This window comes from Cavia porcellus, unplaced genomic scaffold (assembly GCF_034190915.1).
Source record: "Cavia porcellus strain 051 isolate PalLab524CR breed Dunkin Hartley unplaced genomic scaffold, mCavPor4.1 scaffold_28, whole genome shotgun sequence".
Classification (NCBI taxonomy): domain Eukaryota; kingdom Metazoa; phylum Chordata; class Mammalia; order Rodentia; family Caviidae; genus Cavia; species Cavia porcellus.
In genome coordinates, this window is record NW_026947511.1 from 2,314,652 (window position 1) to 2,342,311 (window position 27,660).

A 27,660-nucleotide genomic window follows, 5' to 3' on the forward strand; every position below is an offset into this window, starting at 1 on the left:
GTTTCCTGAACTCCCGATGCTGACCACCCCGTGGTGCTTATCTCCATCCTACATTGCCACTCACTGCCTATTCTGTTTCAGTTCCTATGATTAACACCAGCCCGTGATGTTTTTCTCACTCCTACTAGTGAATGTAATGTTACACACCCATACAATGCGCACCAACCCGCGATGTACTACAGAAACCTATCCTACAATGCCATTACATGTTTCCTGACCTCCCGATGCTGACCACCCCGTGGTGTTTTTCTCCAGCCTACATTGCCACTCACTTCCTATCCTTCTTCAGACCTTCCGATTCACACCACCCCGTGATGTTTTTCTCACTCCTACTAGTGAATGTAATGTTACACAGCCATACAATGCACACCACCCCAAGATGTTTTACAGAAACCTATCCTACATTGCCACTGCATGTTTCCAGACCTCCCCATGCTGACCAACCCGTAGTGCATTTCTCCATCCTACATTGCCATTCACAGCCTATCCTTAATCAGATCCTATGATTCACACCACCCCGTGTTATTTTTCTTACTCCCACTAGTGAATGTAAAGTTACACACCCATATAATGCGCAACACCCCGCGAAGTACTTCAGAAACCTAACCTACATTGCCACTGCATGTTTCCTGACTCCCCATGCTGACCATGCCGTGGTGCTTTTCTCCATCCTATATTACCACTGACCGCCTATCCTAATTCAGATCCTGTGATTCACACCACCCGTGATGTTTTTCTCACTCTTACTAGTGAATGTAATGTTAGAAACCCATACAATGCGCACCAAACCGCGTTGTTTTTCAGAAACCTATTCTATATTACCACTGCATGTTTCCTGACCTCCCCATGCTGACCACCCCGTGGTGCTTTTCTCCACCCGACATTGCCACTCACCGCCTATCCTTATTCAGATCCTATGATTCACACCACCCTGTGATGTTTTTCTCACTCCTACTAGTGAATGTAATGTTACACACCCATACAATGCGCACCACCCAGCGATGTTTTTCAGAAACCTATCCTACATTGCCACTGCATGTTTCCTGACCTCCACATGCTGACCACCACGTGGTGCTTATCTCCATCCTACATTGCTACTCACTGCCTATCCTAATTCAGATCCTATGATTCACACCACCTCATGATGTTTTTCTCACTCCTACTAGTGAATGTAATGTTACACACCCATACAAAGCGAACCACCCCGCGATGTACTTCAGAAACCTATCATACATTGCCACTGCGTGTTTCCTGTACTCCCCATTCTGACCACACCGTGGTGCTTTTCTCCATCCTACATTGCCACTCACGGCCTATCCTTATTCAGATCCTGTGATACACACCACCCTGTGATGTTTTTCTCACTCCTGCTAGTGAATGTAATATTACACACACATACAATGCGCACCACCATGCGATGTTTTTCAGAAACCTATCCTACATTGCCACTGCATGTTTCCTGACCTCCCCATACTGACCACCCCGTGGTGCTCTTCTCCATCCTACATTGCCACTCACTGCCTATCTTTATTCAGACCCTCCGATTCTCACCACCCCGTGATATTTTTCTCCCTCCTACTAGTGAACGGCCTGTTAGAAACACTTACAATGCGCACCACCCTGCAATGTTTTTTCAGAAACCTATCCTACATTGCCAATGCATGTTTCCTGACCTCTACATGCTGTCCAACCCGTGGTGCTTTTCTGCATCATACATTGCTACTCACTGCCTATCCTTATTCAGTCCCTCCGATTCACACCACCCCGTGATGTTTTTCTCACTCCTACTAGTGAATGCAATGTTACACACCCATACAATGTGCACCACCCCACGATGTATTTCAGACCTATTGTACATTGCCACTGCATGTATCCTGACCTCTCCTTGCTGACCACCCCGTGGTGCTTTTCTCCATCCTAGATTGCAACTCACTGCCTATCCTATTCAGATCCTATGATTCACACCAACCGTGATGTTTTTCTCACTCCTACTAGTGAATGGCCTGTTAGAATCCCTTACAATGCGCACCACCCAGCGATGTTTTTCAGAAACCTATCCTACATTGCCACTGCATGTTTCCTGACCTCTACATGCTGACCAACCCGTGGTGCTTTTCTCCATCCTACATTGCTACTCACTGCCTATACTTATTCAGTCCTTCCGATTCACACCACCCCGTGATGTTTTTGTCACTCCTACTAGTGAATGCAATGTTACACACCCATACAATGCGCACCACCCCGCGATGTTTTTCAGAAACCTGTCCTACATTGCCACTGCATGTTTCCTCACCTCCCCATGCTGACGATCCCGTGGTGCTTTTCTCCATCCAACATTGCCACTCACTTCCTATGCTTATTCACACCCTCCGATTCACACCACCTCTTGATGTTTTTCTCACTTCTACTAGTAAATGTAACGTTACATACCAATACAATGTGCACCACCCGTGATGTTTTTCAAAAACTTATCCTACATTGCCATTGCATGTTTCCTGACCTCCCCATGCTGACCACCCCGTGGTGCTTTTCTCCATCCTACATTGCCACTTACTCCCTATCCTTATTCAGATCCTAAGATTCACACCACCCCGTGATGTATATCTGACTCCTACTAGTGAATGAAATGTTTCACACCCATACAATGTGCACCACCACGCGATGTTTTTCAGAAACCTATCCTAATTTGCCACTGCATGTTTCCTGACTTCGCCATGCTGAGAACCCCGTATTGCTTTTCTCCATTCTAGATTGCCACTCACTGCCTATCCTAATTCAGATCCTATGATTCAAACCACCCCGTGATATTTTTCTCCCTCCTACTAGTAAAAGTAATATTACACACCCATACAATGCGCAGCACCCCGTGATGTTTTTCAGAAACGTATCCTACATTGCCACTGCATGTTTCTTGACCTACCCATGCTGACCATCAGATGGTGCTTTTCTCCATCCTACATTGCCACTCACTGCCTATCCTGATTCAGATCCTATGCTTCACACCACCCCGTGATGTTTTTCTCACTCTTACTAGTGAATGTAATGTTACACACACATACAATGCACACCACCCCACGATGTTTTTCAGAATCCTATCCTACATTGCCACTGCATGTTTCCTGATCTCTCCATGCTGAACACCCCGTAAGGCTTTTCGCCTTCCTAAATTGCCAATGACTGCCTATCCTAATTGAGACCCTCCGATTCACACCACCCGTGATGTTTTTCTCACTCCTAGTAGTGAATGTAATGTTACACACCCATACAATGCGCACCACCCCGCGATGTTTTTCAGAAACCTATCCTACATTGCCACTGCATGTTTCCTGACATCCCCATGCTGACCACCCCGTGGTGCTTTTCTCCATTCTACATTGCCACTCACTGCCTATCCTGATTCAGACCCTCCGAATACACCACCCCGTCATGTTTTGCTCACTCCTACTAGTGAATGTAATGTTACACACACATACAATGCGCACCACCCCGCGATGTACTTCAGAAAACTATCCTACATTGCCACTGCATGTTTCCTGACCTCCCCATGCTGACAACCCCGTGGTGCTTTTCTCCATCCTAGATTGCCTCTCACTGCCTATCCTATTCAGATCCTATGATTCACACCGCCCCGTCATGTTTTTCTCACTCCTACTAGTCAATGTAATGTTACACACCCATACAATGTTCACCACCCCGAGATGTTTTTCAGAAACCTATCCTACATTGATACTGCATGTTTCCTGAACTCCCCATGCTGAGCACCCCGTGGTGCTTATCTGCATCCTACATTGCCACTCACTGCCTATTCTGTTTCAGTTCCTATGATTCACACCACCCCGTGATGTTTTTCTCACTCCTACTAGTGAATGTAATGTTATACACCCATACAATGCGCTCCACCACTTGATGTACTACAGAAACGTATCCTACAATGCCATTACATGTTTCCTGACCTCCCGATGCTGACCACCCCGTGGTGTTTTTCTCTAGCCTACATTGCCACTCACTTCCTATCCTTATTCAGACCCTCCGATTCACAACACCCCGTGATGTTTTTCTCCCTCCTACTAGTGAATGTAATGTTACACATCCATACAATGCACACCACCCCAAGATATTTTTCAGAAACCTATCCTACATTGCCACTGCATGTTTCCTGACCTCCCCATGCTGACCAACCCATAGTGCTTTTCTCCATCCTACATTGCCATTCACTGCCTATCCTTAATCAGATCCTATGATTCACACCACCCTGTGATGTTTTTCTCACTCCTACTAGTGAATGTAGTGTTACACACTCATACAATGCGCACCACCACGCGATGTTTTTCAGAAACCTATCCTACTTTGCCACTGCATGTTTCCTGACCTCCCCATGCTGACCAACCCATTGGTGCTTTTCTCCATCCTAGATTGCCACTCACCGCCTATCCTTATTCAGACCCTACGATTCACACCACCCGTGATGTTTTTCTCACTCCTACTTGTGAATGTAATGTTAGAAACCCAGACAATGTGCACCAAACCGTGATGTTTTTCAGAAACCTATTCTACATTGCCACTGCATGTTTCCTGACCTCCCCATGCTGACCAACCCGTGGTGCTTTTCTCCACCCGACATTGCCACTCACTGCCTATCCTTATTCAGATCCTATGATTCACACCACCCTGTGATATTTTTCTCACTCCTACTAGTGAATGTAATGTTACACACCCCTACGATGTGCACCACCCCGTGATGTTTTTCAGAAACCTATCCTACATTGCCACTGCATGTTTCCTGACCTCCCCATGCTGACAAACCCGTGGTGTTTTCTCGATCCTAGATTGTCACTCACTGCCTATCCTATTCAGATCCTATGATTAACACCGCCCCGTCATGTTTTTCTCACTCCTACTAGTGAATGTAATGTTACACACCCATACAATATTCATCACCCCGAGATGTTTTTCAGAAACCTATCCTACATTGCCACTGCATGTTTCCTGACCTCCCCATGCTGGCCAACCCGTGGTGCTTATCTCCATCCTACATTGCCACTCACTGCCTATCCTAATTCAGATCCTATGATTCACACCACCTCATGATGTTTTTCTCACTCCTACTAGTGAATGTAATGTTACACACCCATACAATGCGCACCACCCCGTGATGTACTTCAGAAACCTATCATACATTGCCACTGCGTGTTTCCTGTACTCCCCATTCTGACCACCCCATGCTGCTTTTCTCCATCCTACATTGCCACTCACGGCCTATCCTTATTCAGATCCTATGATTCACACCACCCCGTGATATTTTTCTCACTCCTGCTAGTGAATGTAATATTAAACACACATACAATGCGCACCACCATGCGATGTTTTTCAGAAACCTATCCTACATTGCCACTGCATGTTTCCTGACTTCCCCATGCTGACCACCCCGTGGTGCTCTTCTCCATCCTACATTGCCACTCACTGCCTATCCTTATTCAGACCCTCCGATTTACACCACCCCGTGATATTTTTCTCACTCCTACTAGTGAATGGCCTGTTAGAAACCCTTACATTGCGCACCACCCCACGATGTTTTTCAGAAACCTATCCTACATTGCCACTGCATGTTTCCTACCTCCCCATGCTGACCACCGCATGGTGCTTTTTTCCATCCTACATTGCTACTCACTGCCTATCCTTCTTCAGACCCTCCGATTCACACCACCCCGTGATGTTTTTCTCACTCCTACTAGTGAATGGCCTGTTAGAAACCCTTACAATGCGCAAAACCCCGCAATGTTTTTCAGAAACCTATCCTACAGTGCCACTGCATGTTTCCTGACCTCCCCATCCTGACCGCCCCGCGGTGCTTTTCTCCATCCTACATTGCCACTCACTTCCTATCCTGATTCAGATCCTATGATTCACACCACCCTGTGATTGTTTTCTCACTCCTACTAGTGAATGTAATTTTACAAACCCATACAATGCGCACCACACCACGATGTTTTTCAGAATCCTATCCTACATTGCCACTGCATGTTTCCTGATCTCTCCATGCTGACCACCCCGTAGGGCTTTTCTCCATCCTAAATTGCCACTCACTGCGTATGCTAATTCAGACCCTCCGATTCACACTACCCGTGATGTTTTTCTCACTCCTAGTAGTGAATGTAATGTTACACACCCATACAATGCGCAGCACCCCGCGATGTTTTTCAGAAAACTATCGTACATTGCCACTGCATATTTCCTCACATCCCCATGCTGACCACCCCGTGGTGCTTTTCTACATCCTACTTTGCCACTCACTGCGTATCCTAATTCAGATCCTATGATTCACACCACCCCGTGAGGTTTTTCTTACTCCTACTAGTGAATGGCCTGTTAGAAACCCTTACAATGCGCACCACCCCGCGATGTTTTTCAGAAACCTATCCTACATTGCCACTGCGTGTTTCCTGACCTCCCCATGCTGACCACCCCATGGTGCTTTTCTCCATCCTACATAACCACTCACGGCCTATTTTTATTCAGACCCTCCGATTCACCCCACCCCATATTTTTCTCTATCCTACTAGTGATTGGCCTATTAGAAACCCTCACATTGCGCACTACCCTGCGATGTTTTTCAGAAACCTATCCTACATTGCCACTGCATGTTTCCTACCTCCCCATGCTGACCACCCCGTGGTGCTTTTCTCTATCCTACATTGCTACTCACTGCCTATCCATATTGAGACGCTCCGATTCACACCACCCCGTGATGTTTTTCTCACTCCTGCTAGTGAATGTAATGTTACACACCCATACAATGCGCAGCACCCCACGATGTTTTTCAGAAACCTATCCTACATTGCCACTGCATGTTTTCTGACCTCCCCATGCTGACCACCCCGTGGTGCTTTTCTCTATCCTACATTGCCACTCACTGCATATCCTAATTCAGACCATCCGATTCAAACCACCCCGTGATGTTTTTCTCACTCCTACTACTGAATGTAATGTTACACACCCATACAATGCGCAGCACCCCGCGATGTTTTTCAGAAACCTATCCTACATTGCCACTGCATGTTTCTTCACCTACCCATGCTGACGACCCTGTGGTGCTTTTCTGCATCCTACATTGCCACTCACTTCCTATCCTTATTCACACCCTCTGATTCGCACAATCCTCTTGATGTTTTTCTCAATTCTACCAGTGAATGTAATGTTACACACCCATACAATGCCCACCACCCCGCGATGTTTTTCAGAAACCTATCCTACATTGCCATTGCATGTTTCCTCACCTCTGCATGCTGACCACCAGGTGGTGCTTTTCTCCAACATAGATGGCCACTCACTGCCTATCCTAATTCAGGTCTTATGATTCACACCACAACGTGATTTTTTTCTCACTCCTAGTAGTGAATGTAATGTTACACACCCATACAATGCGCACTACCCCAAGATGTTTTTCAGAAACCTATCCTACCTTGCCACTGCATGTTTCCAGACCTCCCCATGCTGACCACCACTGGTGCTTATCTCCATCCTACATTGCCACTCACTGCTTATCCTGTTTCAGTTCCTATGATTCACACCACCCCGTGATGTTTTTCTCACTCCTACTTGCGAATGTAATGTTACACACCCATACAATGCGCACCACCCCGCGATGCACTACAGAAACCTATCCTACATTGCCATTACATGTTTCCTGACCTCCCGATGCTGACCACCCCGTGGTGTTTTACTCCAGCCTACATTGCCACTCACTTCCTATCCTTATTCACACCCTCCGATTCACACCACCCCGTGATGTTTTTCTCACTCCTGTTAGTGATTGTAATGTTACACACCCATAAAATGCGCACAACCCCGCGATGTTTTTCGGAAACGTATCCTACATTGCCACTGCATGTTTCCTGACATCCGCAGACTGACAAACCCGTGGTGTTTTCTCCATCCTACATTGCCACTCTCTGCCTATCCTTAATCAGATCCTATGATTCACACCACCCCGTGATATTTTTCTCACTCCCACTAGTGAATGAAAGTTACACACCCATATAATGTGCACCACACCGCGAAGTACCTCAGAAACCTATCCTACATTGCCACTGTATGTTTTCTGACCTCGCCAAGCTGACCACCCCGTGGTGCTTTTCTCCATCCTACATTGCCACTCACCGTCTATCCTTATTCAGACCCTCCGATTCACACCACCCCGTGATGTTTTTCTCACTCCTACTAGTGAATGTAGTGTTACCCACCCATACAATGCGCACCACACCTCGATGTTTTTCAGAAACCTATCCTACATTGCCACTGAACGTTTCCTCACCTCCCAATGCTGACCACCCAATGGTGCCTTTCTCCATCCTACATTGCCACTCACTGCTTATCCTAATTCAGAGCCTCCGATTCAAACCACGCCGTGATGTTTTTCTCACTCCTACTAGTGAATGTAATGTTACACCCCCATTCAATGAGCACCACCCCGCGATGTTTTTCAGAAAGCTATCCTACATTGCCACTGCATGTTTCCACACCTCCCCATGCTGTCCACCCCGTGGTGCTTTTCTCCATCCTACATTGCCACTCACTGCCTATCCTAATTCAGGTCCTATGATTCACAACACCCCGTGATGTTTTTCTCACTCCTACTAGTGAATGGCCTTTTAGAAACCCTTACAATGCGCACCACCCCGCGATGTTTTTCAGAAAGGTACCCTACATTGCCACTGCATGTTTCCTCACCTCCCCATGCTGACCACCCCGTGGTGCTCTTCTCCATCCTACATTGCTACTCACTGCCTATCCTTATTCAGACCCTCTGATTCACAGGACCCCGTGATGTTTTTCTCACTCCTACTAGTGAATGTAATGTTAGAAACCCATACAATGCGCACCACACGGCGATGATTTTCAGAAACCTATTTTACATTGCCACTGCATGTTTCCTGACCTCCCCATGCTGACCACCCCATGGTGCGTTTCTCCATCCTACATTGCCACTCACTGCCTATCCTAATTCAGACCCTCGGATTCACACCACCCCGTGATGTTTTTCTCACTCCTACTAGTGAATGTTATGTTACACACACATACAATTCGCACCACCCCGCGATGTTTTTCAGAAACCTATCCTACATTGCCACTGCATTTTTCCTGACCTCCCCATGCTGACCACCCCGTGGTGCTCTTCTCCATCCTACATTGCTACTCACTGCCTATCCTTATTCAGACCCTCTGATTCACAGGACCCCGTGATGTTTTTCTCACTCCTACTAGTGAATGTAATGTTAGAAACCCATACAATGCGCACCACACGGCGATGATTTTCAGAAACCTATTTTACATTGCCACTGCATGTTTCCTGACCTCCCCATGCTGACCACCCCATGGTGCTTTTCTCCATCCTACATTGCCACTCACTGCCTATCCTAATTCAGACCCTCGGATTCACACCACCCCGTGATGTTTTTCTCACTCCTACTAGTGAATGTTATGTTACACACACATACAATTCGCACCACCCCGCGATGTTTTTCAGAAACCTATCCTACATTGCCACTGCATTTTTCCTGACCTCCCCATGCTGACCACCCCGTTGTGCTTTTCTCCATCCTACATTGCCACTCACTTCCTATCCTAATTCCGACCGTCTGAATCACACCACCCCGTGATGTTTTTCTCACTCCTAGTAGTGAATGTACTGTTACACACCCATACAATGCACACCACCCCGCGATGTTTTTCAGAAACCTATCCTACATTGCCACTGCATGTTTCCTCAGCTCCCAATGCTGACAATCCCGTGGTGCTTTTCTGCAACCTACATTGCCACTCACTTCCTATCCTAATTCACACCCTCCGATTCACACAACCTCTTGATGTTTTTCTCACTTCTACTAATAAATGTAACGTTACACACCCATACAATGTGCACCACCCGCGATGTTTTTCAGAAACATATCCTACATTGCCACTGCATGTTTCCTGACCTCCCCATGCTGACCACCCCGTGATGCTTTTCTCCATCCTACATTGCCAACTACTGCCTATCCTTATTCAGATCCTATGATTCACACCACCCTGTGATGTATTTCTGACTCCTACTACTGAATGTAATGTTACACACCCATACAATGCGCACCACCACGCGACGTTTTTCAGAAACCTATCCTACATTGCCACTGCATGTTTCCTGACCTCGCCATGCTGAGAACCCCGTAGTGCTTTTTTCCATTCTAGATTGCCACTCACTGTCTATCCTAATTCAGATACTATGATTCAAACCTCCCAGTGAAGTTTTTCTCACTCCTACTAGTAAAAGTAATGTTACACACCCTTACAATGCGCAGCACCCCGCGATGTTTTTTCAGAAACGTATCCTACATTGCCACTGCATGTTTCTTGACCTACCCATGGTGACCAACCCGTGGTGCTTTTCTCCATCCTACATTGCCACTCACTGCCTATCCTAATTCAGACCCTCCGATTCACAACAACCGTGATGTTTTTCTCACTCCTAGTAGTGAATGTAATGTTACACACCCATACAATGCGCACCACCCCGCGATGTTTTTCAGAAAGGTACCCTACATTGCTACTGCATGTTTCCTGACATCCCCATGCTGACCACCCCGTGGTGCTTTTCTCCATTTTACATTGCCCCTCACTGCCTAACCTAATTCAGACCCTCCGATTCCACCACCCGGTGATGTTTTTCTCACTCCTACTAGTGAATGTAATGTTACACACCCATACAATGCTCACTACCCCGAGATGTTTTTCAGAAGCCTATCCTACATTGCCACTGCATGTTTCCTGACCTCCCCATGCTGACCACCCCGTGGTGCTTATCTCCATCCTACATTGCCACTCACTGCCTATTCTGTTTCAGTTCCTATGATTAACACCAGCCCGTGATGTTTTTCTCACTCCTACTAGTGAATGTAATGTTACACACCCATACAATGCGCACCAACCCACGATGTACTACTGAAACCTATCCTACAATGCCATTACATGTTTCCTGACCTCCCGATGCTGACCACCCCGTGGTGTTTTTCTCCAGCCTACATTGCCACTCACTTCCTATCCTTATTCAGACCCTCCGATTCACACCACCCCGTGATGTTTTTCTCACTCCTACTAGTGAATGTAATGTTACACACCCATACAATGCACACCATCCCAAGATGTTTTACAGAAACCTATCCTGCATTGCCACTGCATGTTTCCAGACCTCCCCATGCTGACCAACACGTAGTGCATTTCTCCATCCTACATTGCCATTCACAGCCTATCCTTAATCAGATCCTATGATTCACACCACCCCGTGATATTTTTCTTACTCCCACTAGTGAATGTAAAATTACACACCAATATAATGCGCAAAACGCCGCGAAGTACTTCAGAAACCTAACCTACATTGCCACTGCATATTTCCTGACTCCCCATGCTGACCATCCCGTGGTGCTTTTCTCCATCCTATATTACCACTGACCGCCTATCCTAATTCAGATCCTGTGATTCACACCACCCGTGATGTTTTTCTCACTCCTACTAGTGAATGTAATGTTAGAAACCCATACAATGCGCACCAAACCGCGTTGTTTTTCAGAAACCTATTCTACATTGCCACTGCATGTTTCCTGACCTCCCCATGCTGACCACCCCGTGGTGCTTTTCTCCACCTGACATTGCCACTCACCGCCTATCCTTATTCAGATCCTATGATTCACACCACCCTGTGATGTTTTTCTCACTCCTACTAGTGAATGTAATGTTACACACCCATACAAAGCGAACCACCCCGCGATGTACTTCAGAAACCTATCATACATTGCCACTGCGTGTTTCCTGTACTCCCCATTCTGACCACACCGTGGTGCTTTTCTCCATCCTACATTGCCACTCATGGCCTATCCTTATTCAGATCCTGTGATACACACCACCCCGTGATGTTTTTCTCACTCCTGCTAGTGAATGTAATATTACACACACATACAATGCGCACCACCATGCGATGTTTTTCAGAAACCTATCCTACATTGCCACTGCATGTTTCCTGACCTCCCCATGCTGACAACCCCGTGGTGCTCTTCTCCATCCTACATTGCCACTCACTGCCTATCTTTATTCAGACCCTCCGATTCTCACCACCCCGTGATATTTTTCTCCCTCCTACTAGTGAACGGCCTGTTAGAAACCCTTACAATGCTCACCACCCTGCAATGTTTTTTCAGAAACCTATCCTACATTGCCAATGCATGTTTCCTGACCTCTACATGCTGTCCAACCCGTGGTGCTTTTCTGCATCATACATTGCTACTCACTGCCTATCCTTATTCAGTCCCTCCGATTCACACCACCCCGTGATGTTTTTCACACTCCTACTAGTGAATGCAATGTTACACACCCATAAAATGTGCACCACCCCACGATGTATTTCAGACCTATTGTACATTGCCACTGCATGTATCCTGACCTCTCCTTGCTGACCACCCCGTGGTGCTTTTCTCCATCCTAGATTGCCACTCACTGCCTATCCTATTCAGATCCTATGATTCACACCAACCGTGATGTTTTTCTCACTCCTACTAGTGAATGGCCTGTTAGAATCCCTTACAATGCGCACCACCCAGCGATGTTTTTCAGAAACCTATCCTACATTGCCACTGCATGTTTCCTGACCTCTACATGCTGACCAACCCGTGGTGCTTTTCTCCATCCTACATTGCTACTCACTGCCTATACTTATTCAGTCCTTCCGATTCACACCACCCCGTGATGTTTTTGTCACTCCTACTAGTGAATGCAATGTTACACACCCATACAATGCGCACCACCCCGCGATGTTTTTCAGAAACCTATCCTACATTGCCACTGCATGTTTCCTCACCTCCCCATGCTGACGATCCCGTGGTGCTTTTCTCCATCCAACATTGTCACTCACTTCCTATCCTTATTCACACCCTCCGATTCACACCACCTCTTGATGTTTTTCTCACTTCTACTAGTAAATGTAACGTTACATACCAATACAATGTGCACCACCTGTGATGTTTTTCAGAAACTTATCCTACATTGCCATTGCATGTTTCCTGACCTCCCCATGCTGACCACCCCGTGGTGCTTTTCTCCATCCTACATTGCCACTTACTCCCTATCCTTATTCAGATCCTAAGATTCACACCACCCCGTGATGTATATCTGACTCCTACTAGTGAATGAAATATTTCACACCCATACAATGTGCACCACCGCGCGATGTTTTTCAGAAACCTATCCTAATTTGCCACTGCATGTTTCCTGACTTCGCCATGCTGAGAACCCCGTATTGCTTTTCTCCATTCTAGATTGCCACTCACTGCCTATCCTAATTCAGATCCTATGATTCAAACCACCCCGTGATATTTTTCTCCCTCCTACTAGTAAAAGTAATATTACACACCCATACAATGCGCAGCACCCCGTGATGTTTTTCAGAAACGTATCCTACATTGCCACTGCATGTTTCTTGACCTACCCATGCTGACCATCAGATGGTGCTTTTCTCCATCCTACATTGCCACTCACTGCCTATCCTGATTCAGATCCTATGCTTCACACCACCCCGTGATGTTTTTCTCACTCTTACTAGTGAATGTAATGTTACACACACATACAATGCACACCACCCCACGATGTTTTTCAGAATCCTATCCTACATTGCCACTGCATGTTTCCTGATCTCTCCATGCTGAACACCCCGTAAGGCTTTTCTCCTTCCTAAATTGCCACTGACTGCCTCTCCTAATTGAGACCCTCCGATTCACACCACCCGTGATGTTTTTCTCACTCCTAGTAGTGAATGTAATGTTACACACCCATACAATGTTCACCACCCCGAGATGTTTTTCAGAAACCTATCGTACATTGATACTGCATGTTTCCTGAACTCCCCATGCTGAGCACCCCGTGGTGCTTATCTGCATCCTACATTGCCACTCACTGCCTATTCTGTTTCAGTTCCTATGATTCACACCACCCCGTGATGTTTTTCTCACTCCTACTAGTGAATGTAATGTTATACACCCATACAATGCGCTCCACCCCTTGATGTACTACAGAAACGTATCCTACAATGCCATTACTTGTTTCCTGACCTCCCGATGCTGACAACCCCGTGGTGTTTTTCTCTAGCCTACATTGCCACTCACTTCCTATCCTTATTTAGACCCTCCGATTCACAACACCCCGTGATGTTTTTCTCACTCCTACTAGTGAATGTAGTGTTACACACCCATACAATGCGCACCACCACGCGATGTTTTTCAGAAACCTATCCTACTTTGCCACTGCATGTTTCCTGACCTCCCCATGCTGACCCACCCATTGGTGCTTTTCTCCATCCTAGATTGCCACTCACCGCCTATCCTTATTCAGACCCTACGATTCACACCACCCGTGATGTTTTTCTCACTCCTACTTGTGAATGTAATGTTAGAAACCCAGACAATGCGCACCAAACCGTGATGTTTTTCAGAAACCTATTCTACATTGCCACTGCATGTTTCCTGACCTCCCCATGCTGACCAACCCGTGGTGCTTTTCTCCACCCGACATTGCCACTCACTGCCTATCCTTATTCAGATTCTATGATTCACACCACCCTGTGATATTTTTCTCACTCCTACTAGTGAATGTAATGTTACACACCCCTACGATGTGCACCACCCCGTGATGTTTTTCAGAAACCTATCCTACATTGCCACTGCATGTTTCCTGACCTCCCCATGCTGACAAACCCGTGGTGTTTTCTCGATCCTAGATTGCCACTCACTGCCTATCCTATTCAGATCCTATGATTAACACCGCCCCGTCATGTTTTTCTCACTCCTACTAGTGAATGTAATGTTACACACCCATACAATACTCACCACCCCGAGATGTTTTTCAGAAACGTATCCTACATTGCCACTGCATGTTTCCTGACCTCCCCATGCTGGCCAACCCGTGGTGCTTATCTCCATCCTACATTGCCACTCACTGCCTATCCTAATTCAGATCCTATGATTCACACCACCTCATGATGTTTTTCTCACTCCTACTAGTGAATGTAATGTTACACACCCATACAATGCGCACCACCCCGCGATGTACTTCAGAAACCTATCATACATTGCCACTGCGTGTTTCCTGTACTCCCCATTCTGACCACCCCGTGCTGCTTTTCTCCATCCTACATTGCCACTCACGGCCTATCCTTATTCAGATCCTATGATTCACACCACCCCGTGATATTTTTCTCACTCCTGCTAGTGAATGTAATATTAAACACACATACAATGCGCACCACCATGCGATGTTTTTCAGAAACCTATCCTACATTGCCACTGCATTTTTCCTGACTTCCCCATGCTGACCACCCCGTGGTGCTCTTCTCCATCCTACATTGCCACTCACTGCCTATCCTTATTCAGACCCTCCGATTTACACCACCCCGTGATATTTTTCTCACTCCTACTAGTGAATGGCCTGTTAGAAACCCTTACATTGCGCACCACCCCACGATGTTTTTCAGAAACCTATCCTACATTGCCACTGCATGTTTCCTGACCTCGCCATGCTGAGAACCCCGTAGTGCTTTTTTCCATTCTAGATTGCCACTCACTGTCTATCCTAATTCAGATACTATGATTCAAACCTCCCAGTGAAGTTTTTCTCACTCCTACTAGTAAAAGTAATGTTACACACCCTTACAATGCGCAGCACCCCGCGATGTTTTTCAGAAACGTATCCTACATTGCCACTGCATGTTTCTTGACCTACCCATGGTGACCAACCCGTGGTGCTTTTCTCCATCCTACATTGCCACTCACTGCCTATCCTAATTCAGACCCTCCGATTCACAACAACCGTGATGTTTTTCTCACTCCTAGTAGTGAATGTAATGTTACACACCCATACAATGCGCACCACCCCGCGATGTTTTTCAGAAAGGTACCCTACATTGCTACTGCATGTTTCCTGACATCCCCATGCTGACCACCCCGTGGTGCTTTTCTCCATTTTACATTGCCCCTCACTGCCTAACCTAATTCAGACCCTCCGATTCCACCACCCGGTGATGTTTTTCTCACTCCTACTAGTGAATGTAATGTTACACACCCATACAATGCTCACTACCCCGAGATGTTTTTCAGAAGCCTATCCTACATTGCCACTGCATGTTTCCTGACCTCCCCATGCTGACCACCCCGTGGTGCTTATCTCCATCCTACATTGCCACTCACTGCCTATTCTGTTTCAGTTCCTATGATTAACACCAGCCCGTGATGTTTTTCTCACTCCTACTAGTGAATGTAATGTTACACACCCATACAATGCGCACCAACCCACGATGTACTACTGAAACCTATCCTACAATGCCATTACATGTTTCCTGACCTCCCGATGCTGACCACCCCGTGGTGTTTTTCTCCAGCCTACATTGCCACTCACTTCCTATCCTTATTCAGACCCTCCGATTCACACCACCCCGTGATGTTTTTCTCACTCCTACTAGTGAATGTAATGTTACACACCCATACAATGCACACCATCCCAAGATGTTTTACAGAAACCTATCCTGCATTGCCACTGCATGTTTCCAGACCTCCCCATGCTGACCAACACGTAGTGCATTTCTCCATCCTACATTGCCATTCACAGCCTATCCTTAATCAGATCCTATGATTCACACCACCCCGTGATATTTTTCTTACTCCCACTAGTGAATGTAAAATTACACACCAATATAATGCGCAAAACGCCGCGAAGTACTTCAGAAACCTAACCTACATTGCCACTGCATATTTCCTGACTCCCCATGCTGACCATCCCGTGGTGCTTTTCTCCATCCTATATTACCACTGACCGCCTATCCTAATTCAGATCCTGTGATTCACACCACCCGTGATGTTTTTCTCACTCCTACTAGTGAATGTAATGTTAGAAACCCATACAATGCGCACCAAACCGCGTTGTTTTTCAGAAACCTATTCTACATTGCCACTGCATGTTTCCTGACCTCCCCATGCTGACCACCCCGTGGTGCTTTTCTCCACCTGACATTGCCACTCACCGCCTATCCTTATTCAGATCCTATGATTCACACCACCCTGTGATGTTTTTCTCACTCCTACTAGTGAATGTAATGTTACACACCCATACAAAGCGAACCACCCCGCGATGTACTTCAGAAACCTATCATACATTGCCACTGCGTGTTTCCTGTACTCCCCATTCTGACCACACCGTGGTGCTTTTCTCCATCCTACATTGCCACTCATGGCCTATCCTTATTCAGATCCTGTGATACACACCACCCCGTGATGTTTTTCTCACTCCTGCTAGTGAATGTAATATTACACACACATACAATGCGCACCACCATGCGATGTTTTTCAGAAACCTATCCTACATTGCCACTGCATGTTTCCTGACCTCCCCATGCTGACAACCCCGTGGTGCTCTTCTCCATCCTACATTGCCACTCACTGCCTATCTTTATTCAGACCCTCCGATTCTCACCACCCCGTGATATTTTTCTCCCTCCTACTAGTGAACGGCCTGTTAGAAACCCTTACAATGCTCACCACCCTGCAATGTTTTTTCAGAAACCTATCCTACATTGCCAATGCATGTTTCCTGACCTCTACATGCTGTCCAACCCGTGGTGCTTTTCTGCATCATACATTGCTACTCACTGCCTATCCTTATTCAGTCCCTCCGATTCACACCACCCCGTGATGTTTTTCACACTCCTACTAGTGAATGCAATGTTACACACCCATAAAATGTGCACCACCCCACGATGTATTTCAGACCTATTGTACATTGCCACTGCATGTATCCTGACCTCTCCTTGCTGACCACCCCGTGGTGCTTTTCTCCATCCTAGATTGCCACTCACTGCCTATCCTATTCAGATCCTATGATTCACACCAACCGTGATGTTTTTCTCACTCCTACTAGTGAATGGCCTGTTAGAATCCCTTACAATGCGCACCACCCAGCGATGTTTTTCAGAAACCTATCCTACATTGCCACTGCATGTTTCCTGACCTCTACATGCTGACCAACCCGTGGTGCTTTTCTCCATCCTACATTGCTACTCACTGCCTATACTTATTCAGTCCTTCCGATTCACACCACCCCGTGATGTTTTTGTCACTCCTACTAGTGAATGCAATGTTACACACCCATACAATGCGCACCACCCCGCGATGTTTTTCAGAAACCTATCCTACATTGCCACTGCATGTTTCCTCACCTCCCCATGCTGACGATCCCGTGGTGCTTTTCTCCATCCAACATTGTCACTCACTTCCTATCCTTATTCACACCCTCCGATTCACACCACCTCTTGATGTTTTTCTCACTTCTACTAGTAAATGTAACGTTACATACCAATACAATGTGCACCACCTGTGATGTTTTTCAGAAACTTATCCTACATTGCCATTGCATGTTTCCTGACCTCCCCATGCTGACCACCCCGTGGTGCTTTTCTCCATCCTACATTGCCACTTACTCCCTATCCTTATTCAGATCCTAAGATTCACACCACCCCGTGATGTATATCTGACTCCTACTAGTGAATGAAATATTTCACACCCATACAATGTGCACCACCGCGCGATGTTTTTCAGAAACCTATCCTAATTTGCCACTGCATGTTTCCTGACTTCGCCATGCTGAGAACCCCGTATTGCTTTTCTCCATTCTAGATTGCCACTCACTGCCTATCCTAATTCAGATCCTATGATTCAAACCACCCCGTGATATTTTTCTCCCTCCTACTAGTAAAAGTAATATTACACACCCATACAATGCGCAGCACCCCGTGATGTTTTTCAGAAACGTATCCTACATTGCCACTGCATGTTTCTTGACCTACCCATGCTGACCATCAGATGGTGCTTTTCTCCATCCTACATTGCCACTCACTGCCTATCCTGATTCAGATCCTATGCTTCACACCACCCCGTGATGTTTTTCTCACTCTTACTAGTGAATGTAATGTTACACACACATACAATGCACACCACCCCACGATGTTTTTCAGAATCCTATCCTACATTGCCACTGCATGTTTCCTGATCTCTCCATGCTGAACACCCCGTAAGGCTTTTCTCCTTCCTAAATTGCCACTGACTGCCTCTCCTAATTGAGACCCTCCGATTCACACCACCCGTGATGTTTTTCTCACTCCTAGTAGTGAATGTAATGTTACACACCCATACAATGTTCACCACCCCGAGATGTTTTTCAGAAACCTATCGTACATTGATACTGCATGTTTCCTGAACTCCCCATGCTGAGCACCCCGTGGTGCTTATCTGCATCCTACATTGCCACTCACTGCCTATTCTGTTTCAGTTCCTATGATTCACACCACCCCGTGATGTTTTTCTCACTCCTACTAGTGAATGTAATGTTATACACCCATACAATGCGCTCCACCCCTTGATGTACTACAGAAACGTATCCTACAATGCCATTACTTGTTTCCTGACCTCCCGATGCTGACAACCCCGTGGTGTTTTTCTCTAGCCTACATTGCCACTCACTTCCTATCCTTATTTAGACCCTCCGATTCACAACACCCCGTGATGTTTTTCTCACTCCTACTAGTGAATGTAGTGTTACACACCCATACAATGCGCACCACCACGCGATGTTTTTCAGAAACCTATCCTACTTTGCCACTGCATGTTTCCTGACCTCCCCATGCTGACCCACCCATTGGTGCTTTTCTCCATCCTAGATTGCCACTCACCGCCTATCCTTATTCAGACCCTACGATTCACACCACCCGTGATGTTTTTCTCACTCCTACTTGTGAATGTAATGTTAGAAACCCAGACAATGCGCACCAAACCGTGATGTTTTTCAGAAACCTATTCTACATTGCCACTGCATGTTTCCTGACCTCCCCATGCTGACCAACCCGTGGTGCTTTTCTCCACCCGACATTGCCACTCACTGCCTATCCTTATTCAGATTCTATGATTCACACCACCCTGTGATATTTTTCTCACTCCTACTAGTGAATGTAATGTTACACACCCCTACGATGTGCACCACCCCGTGATGTTTTTCAGAAACCTATCCTACATTGCCACTGCATGTTTCCTGACCTCCCCATGCTGACAAACCCGTGGTGTTTTCTCGATCCTAGATTGCCACTCACTGCCTATCCTATTCAGATCCTATGATTAACACCGCCCCGTCATGTTTTTCTCACTCCTACTAGTGAATGTAATGTTACACACCCATACAATACTCACCACCCCGAGATGTTTTTCAGAAACGTATCCTACATTGCCACTGCATGTTTCCTGACCTCCCCATGCTGGCCAACCCGTGGTGCTTATCTCCATCCTACATTGCCACTCACTGCCTATCCTAATTCAGATCCTATGATTCACACCACCTCATGATGTTTTTCTCACTCCTACTAGTGAATGTAATGTTACACACCCATACAATGCGCACCACCCCGCGATGTACTTCAGAAACCTATCATACATTGCCACTGCGTGTTTCCTGTACTCCCCATTCTGACCACCCCGTGCTGCTTTTCTCCATCCTACATTGCCACTCACGGCCTATCCTTATTCAGATCCTATGATTCACACCACCCCGTGATATTTTTCTCACTCCTGCTAGTGAATGTAATATTAAACACACATACAATGCGCACCACCATGCGATGTTTTTCAGAAACCTATCCTACATTGCCACTGCATTTTTCCTGACTTCCCCATGCTGACCACCCCGTGGTGCTCTTCTCCATCCTACATTGCCACTCACTGCCTATCCTTATTCAGACCCTCCGATTTACACCACCCCGTGATATTTTTCTCACTCCTACTAGTGAATGGCCTGTTAGAAACCCTTACATTGCGCACCACCCCACGATGTTTTTCAGAAACCTATCCTACATTGCCACTGCATGTTTCCTGACCTCGCCATGCTGAGAACCCCGTAGTGCTTTTTTCCATTCTAGATTGCCACTCACTGTCTATCCTAATTCAGATACTATGATTCAAACCTCCCAGTGAAGTTTTTCTCACTCCTACTAGTAAAAGTAATGTTACACACCCTTACAATGCGCAGCACCCCGCGATGTTTTTCAGAAACGTATCCTACATTGCCACTGCATGTTTCTTGACCTACCCATGGTGACCAACCCGTGGTGCTTTTCTCCATCCTACATTGCCACTCACTGCCTATCCTAATTCAGACCCTCCGATTCACAACAACCGTGATGTTTTTCTCACTCCTAGTAGTGAATGTAATGTTACACACCCATACAATGCGCACCACCCCGCGATGTTTTTCAGAAAGGTACCCTACATTGCTACTGCATGTTTCCTGACATCCCCATGCTGACCACCCCGTGGTGCTTTTCTCCATTTTACATTGCCCCTCACTGCCTAACCTAATTCAGACCCTCCGATTCCACCACCCGGTGATGTTTTTCTCACTCCTACTAGTGAATGTAATGTTACACACCCATACAATGCTCACTACCCCGAGATGTTTTTCAGAAGCCTATCCTACATTGCCACTGCATGTTTCCTGACCTCCCCATGCTGACCACCCCGTGGTGCTTATCTCCATCCTACATTGCCACTCACTGCCTATTCTGTTTCAGTTCCTATGATTAACACCAGCCCGTGATGTTTTTCTCACTCCTACTAGTGAATGTAATGTTACACACCCATACAATGCGCACCAACCCACGATGTACTACTGAAACCTATCCTACAATGCCATTACATGTTTCCTGACCTCCCGATGCTGACCACCCCGTGGTGTTTTTCTCCAGCCTACATTGCCACTCACTTCCTATCCTTATTCAGACCCTCCGATTCACACCACCCCGTGATGTTTTTCTCACTCCTACTAGTGAATGTAATGTTACACACCCATACAATGCACACCATCCCAAGATGTTTTACAGAAACCTATCCTGCATTGCCACTGCATGTTTCCAGACCTCCCCATGCTGACCAACACGTAGTGCATTTCTCCATCCTACATTGCCATTCACAGCCTATCCTTAATCAGATCCTATGATTCACACCACCCCGTGATATTTTTCTTACTCCCACTAGTGAATGTAAAATTACACACCAATATAATGCGCAAAACGCCGCGAAGTACTTCAGAAACCTAACCTACATTGCCACTGCATATTTCCTGACTCCCCATGCTGACCATCCCGTGGTGCTTTTCTCCATCCTATATTACCACTGACCGCCTATCCTAATTCAGATCCTGTGATTCACACCACCCGTGATGTTTTTCTCACTCCTACTAGTGAATGTAATGTTAGAAACCCATACAATGCGCACCAAACCGCGTTGTTTTTCAGAAACCTATTCTACATTGCCACTGCATGTTTCCTGACCTCCCCATGCTGACCACCCCGTGGTGCTTTTCTCCACCTGACATTGCCACTCACCGCCTATCCTTATTCAGATCCTATGATTCACACCACCCTGTGATGTTTTTCTCACTCCTACTAGTGAATGTAATGTTACACACCCATACAAAGCGAACCACCCCGCGATGTACTTCAGAAACCTATCATACATTGCCACTGCGTGTTTCCTGTACTCCCCATTCTGACCACACCGTGGTGCTTTTCTCCATCCTACATTGCCACTCATGGCCTATCCTTATTCAGATCCTGTGATACACACCACCCCGTGATGTTTTTCTCACTCCTGCTAGTGAATGTAATATTACACACACATACAATGCGCACCACCATGCGATGTTTTTCAGAAACCTATCCTACATTGCCACTGCATGTTTCCTGACCTCCCCATGCTGACAACCCCGTGGTGCTCTTCTCCATCCTACATTGCCACTCACTGCCTATCTTTATTCAGACCCTCCGATTCTCACCACCCCGTGATATTTTTCTCCCTCCTACTAGTGAACGGCCTGTTAGAAACCCTTACAATGCTCACCACCCTGCAATGTTTTTTCAGAAACCTATCCTACATTGCCAATGCATGTTTCCTGACCTCTACATGCTGTCCAACCCGTGGTGCTTTTCTGCATCATACATTGCTACTCACTGCCTATCCTTATTCAGTCCCTCCGATTCACACCACCCCGTGATGTTTTTCACACTCCTACTAGTGAATGCAATGTTACACACCCATAAAATGTGCACCACCCCACGATGTATTTCAGACCTATTGTACATTGCCACTGCATGTATCCTGACCTCTCCTTGCTGACCACCCCGTGGTGCTTTTCTCCATCCTAGATTGCCACTCACTGCCTATCCTATTCAGATCCTATGATTCACACCAACCGTGATGTTTTTCTCACTCCTACTAGTGAATGGCCTGTTAGAATCCCTTACAATGCGCACCACCCAGCGATGTTTTTCAGAAACCTATCCTACATTGCCACTGCATGTTTCCTGACCTCTACATGCTGACCAACCCGTGGTGCTTTTCTCCATCCTACATTGCTACTCACTGCCTATACTTATTCAGTCCTTCCGATTCACACCACCCCGTGATGTTTTTGTCACTCCTACTAGTGAATGCAATGTTACACACCCATACAATGCGCACCACCCCGCGATGTTTTTCAGAAACCTATCCTACATTGCCACTGCATGTTTCCTCACCTCCCCATGCTGACGATCCCGTGGTGCTTTTCTCCATCCAACATTGTCACTCACTTCCTATCCTTATTCACACCCTCCGATTCACACCACCTCTTGATGTTTTTCTCACTTCTACTAGTAAATGTAACGTTACATACCAATACAATGTGCACCACCTGTGATGTTTTTCAGAAACTTATCCTACATTGCCATTGCATGTTTCCTGACCTCCCCATGCTGACCACCCCGTGGTGCTTTTCTCCATCCTACATTGCCACTTACTCCCTATCCTTATTCAGATCCTAAGATTCACACCACCCCGTGATGTATATCTGACTCCTACTAGTGAATGAAATATTTCACACCCATACAATGTGCACCACCGCGCGATGTTTTTCAGAAACCTATCCTAATTTGCCACTGCATGTTTCCTGACTTCGCCATGCTGAGAACCCCGTATTGCTTTTCTCCATTCTAGATTGCCACTCACTGCCTATCCTAATTCAGATCCTATGATTCAAACCACCCCGTGATATTTTTCTCCCTCCTACTAGTAAAAGTAATATTACACACCCATACAATGCGCAGCACCCCGTGATGTTTTTCAGAAACGTATCCTACATTGCCACTGCATGTTTCTTGACCTACCCATGCTGACCATCAGATGGTGCTTTTCTCCATCCTACATTGCCACTCACTGCCTATCCTGATTCAGATCCTATGCTTCACACCACCCCGTGATGTTTTTCTCACTCTTACTAGTGAATGTAATGTTACACACACATACAATGCACACCACCCCACGATGTTTTTCAGAATCCTATCCTACATTGCCACTGCATGTTTCCTGATCTCTCCATGCTGAACACCCCGTAAGGCTTTTCTCCTTCCTAAATTGCCACTGACTGCCTCTCCTAATTGAGACCCTCCGATTCACACCACCCGTGATGTTTTTCTCACTCCTAGTAGTGAATGTAATGTTACACACCCATACAATGTTCACCACCCCGAGATGTTTTTCAGAAACCTATCGTACATTGATACTGCATGTTTCCTGAACTCCCCATGCTGAGCACCCCGTGGTGCTTATCTGCATCCTACATTGCCACTCACTGCCTATTCTGTTTCAGTTCCTATGATTCACACCACCCCGTGATGTTTTTCTCACTCCTACTAGTGAATGTAATGTTATACACCCATACAATGCGCTCCACCCCTTGATGTACTACAGAAACGTATCCTACAATGCCATTACTTGTTTCCTGACCTCCCGATGCTGACAACCCCGTGGTGTTTTTCTCTAGCCTACATTGCCACTCACTTCCTATCCTTATTTAGACCCTCCGATTCACAACACCCCGTGATGTTTTTCTCACTCCTACTAGTGAATGTAGTGTTACACACCCATACAATGCGCACCACCACGCGATGTTTTTCAGAAACCTATCCTACTTTGCCACTGCATGTTTCCTGACCTCCCCATGCTGACCCACCCATTGGTGCTTTTCTCCATCCTAGATTGCCACTCACCGCCTATCCTTATTCAGACCCTACGATTCACACCACCCGTGATGTTTTTCTCACTCCTACTTGTGAATGTAATGTTAGAAACCCAGACAATGCGCACCAAACCGTGATGTTTTTCAGAAACCTATTCTACATTGCCACTGCATGTTTCCTGACCTCCCCATGCTGACCAACCCGTGGTGCTTTTCTCCACCCGACATTGCCACTCACTGCCTATCCTTATTCAGATTCTATGATTCACACCACCCTGTGATATTTTTCTCACTCCTACTAGTGAATGTAATGTTACACACCCCTACGATGTGCACCACCCCGTGATGTTTTTCAGAAACCTATCCTACATTGCCACTGCATGTTTCCTGACCTCCCCATGCTGACAAACCCGTGGTGTTTTCTCGATCCTAGATTGCCACTCACTGCCTATCCTATTCAGATCCTATGATTAACACCGCCCCGTCATGTTTTTCTCACTCCTACTAGTGAATGTAATGTTACACACCCATACAATACTCACCACCCCGAGATGTTTTTCAGAAACGTATCCTACATTGCCACTGCATGTTTCCTGACCTCCCCATGCTGGCCAACCCGTGGTGCTTATCTCCATCCTACATTGCCACTCACTGCCTATCCTAATTCAGATCCTATGATTCACACCACCTCATGATGTTTTTCTCACTCCTACTAGTGAATGTAATGTTACACACCCATACAATGCGCACCACCCCGCGATGTACTTCAGAAACCTATCATACATTGCCACTGCGTGTTTCCTGTACTCCCCATTCTGACCACCCCGTGCTGCTTTTCTCCATCCTACATTGCCACTCACGGCCTATCCTTATTCAGATCCTATGATTCACACCACCCCGTGATATTTTTCTCACTCCTGCTAGTGAATGTAATATTAAACACACATACAATGCGCACCACCATGCGATGTTTTTCAGAAACCTATCCTACATTGCCACTGCATTTTTCCTGACTTCCCCATGCTGACCACCCCGTGGTGCTCTTCTCCATCCTACATTGCCACTCACTGCCTATCCTTATTCAGACCCTCCGATTTACACCACCCCGTGATATTTTTCTCACTCCTACTAGTGAATGGCCTGTTAGAAACCCTTACATTGCGCACCACCCCACGATGTTTTTCAGAAACCTATCCTACATTGCCACTGCATGTTTCCTACCTCCCCATGCTGACCACCGCATGGTGCTTTTTTCCATCCTACATTGCTACTCACTGCCTATCCTTCTTCAGACCCTCCGATTCACACCACCCCGTGATGTTTTTCTCACTCCTACTAGTGAATGGCCTGTTAGAAACCCTTACAATGCGCAAAACCCCGCAATGTTTTTCAGAAACCTATCCTACAGTGCCACTGCATGTTTCCTTACCTCCCCATCCTGACCGCCCCGCGGTGCTTTTCTCCATCCTACATTGCCACTCACTGCCTATCCTGATTCAGATCCTATGATTCACACCACCCTGTGATTGTTTTCTCACTCCTACTAGTGAATGTAATTTTACACACCCATACAATGCGCACCACACCACAATGTTTTTCAGAATCCTATCCTACATTGCCACTGCATGTTTCCTGATCTCTCCATGCTGACCACCCCGTAGGGCTTTTCTCCATCCTAAATTGCCACTCACTGCGTATGCTAATTCAGACCCTCCGATTCACACTACCCGTGATGTTTTTCTCACTCCTAGTAGTGAATGTAATGTTAAACACCCATACAATGCGCAGCACCCCGCGATGTTTTTCAGAAAACTATCGTACATTGCCACTGCATATTTCCTCACATCCCCATGCTGACCACCCCGTGGTGCTTTTCTACATCCTACTTTGCCACTCACTGTGTATCCTAATTCAGATCCTATGATTCACACCACCCCGTGAGGTTTTTCTTACTCCTACTAGTGAATGGCCTGTTAGAAACCCTTACAATGCGCACCACCCCGTGATGTTTTTCAAAAACCTATCCTACATTGCCACTGCGTGTTTCCTGACCTCCCCATGCTGACCACCCCATGGTGCTTTTCTCCATCCTACATAACCACTCACGGCCTATTTTTATTCAGACCCTCCGATTCACCCCACCCCATGATATTTTTCTCTATCCTACTAGTGATTGGCCTATTAGAAACCCTCACATTGCGCACTACCCTGCGATGTTTTGCAGAAACCTATCCTACATTGCCACTGCATGTTTCCTACCTCCCCATGCTGACCACCCCGTGGTGCTTTTCTCCATCCTACATTGCTACTCACTGCCTATCCATATTGAGACGCTCCGATTCACACCACCCCGTGATGTTTTTCTCACTCCTGCTAGTGAATGTAATGTTACACACCCATACAATGCGCAGCACCCCGCGATGTTTTTCAGAAACCTATCCTACATTGCCACTGCATGTTTTCTGACCTCCCCATGCTGACCACCCCGTGGTGCTTTTCTCCATCCTA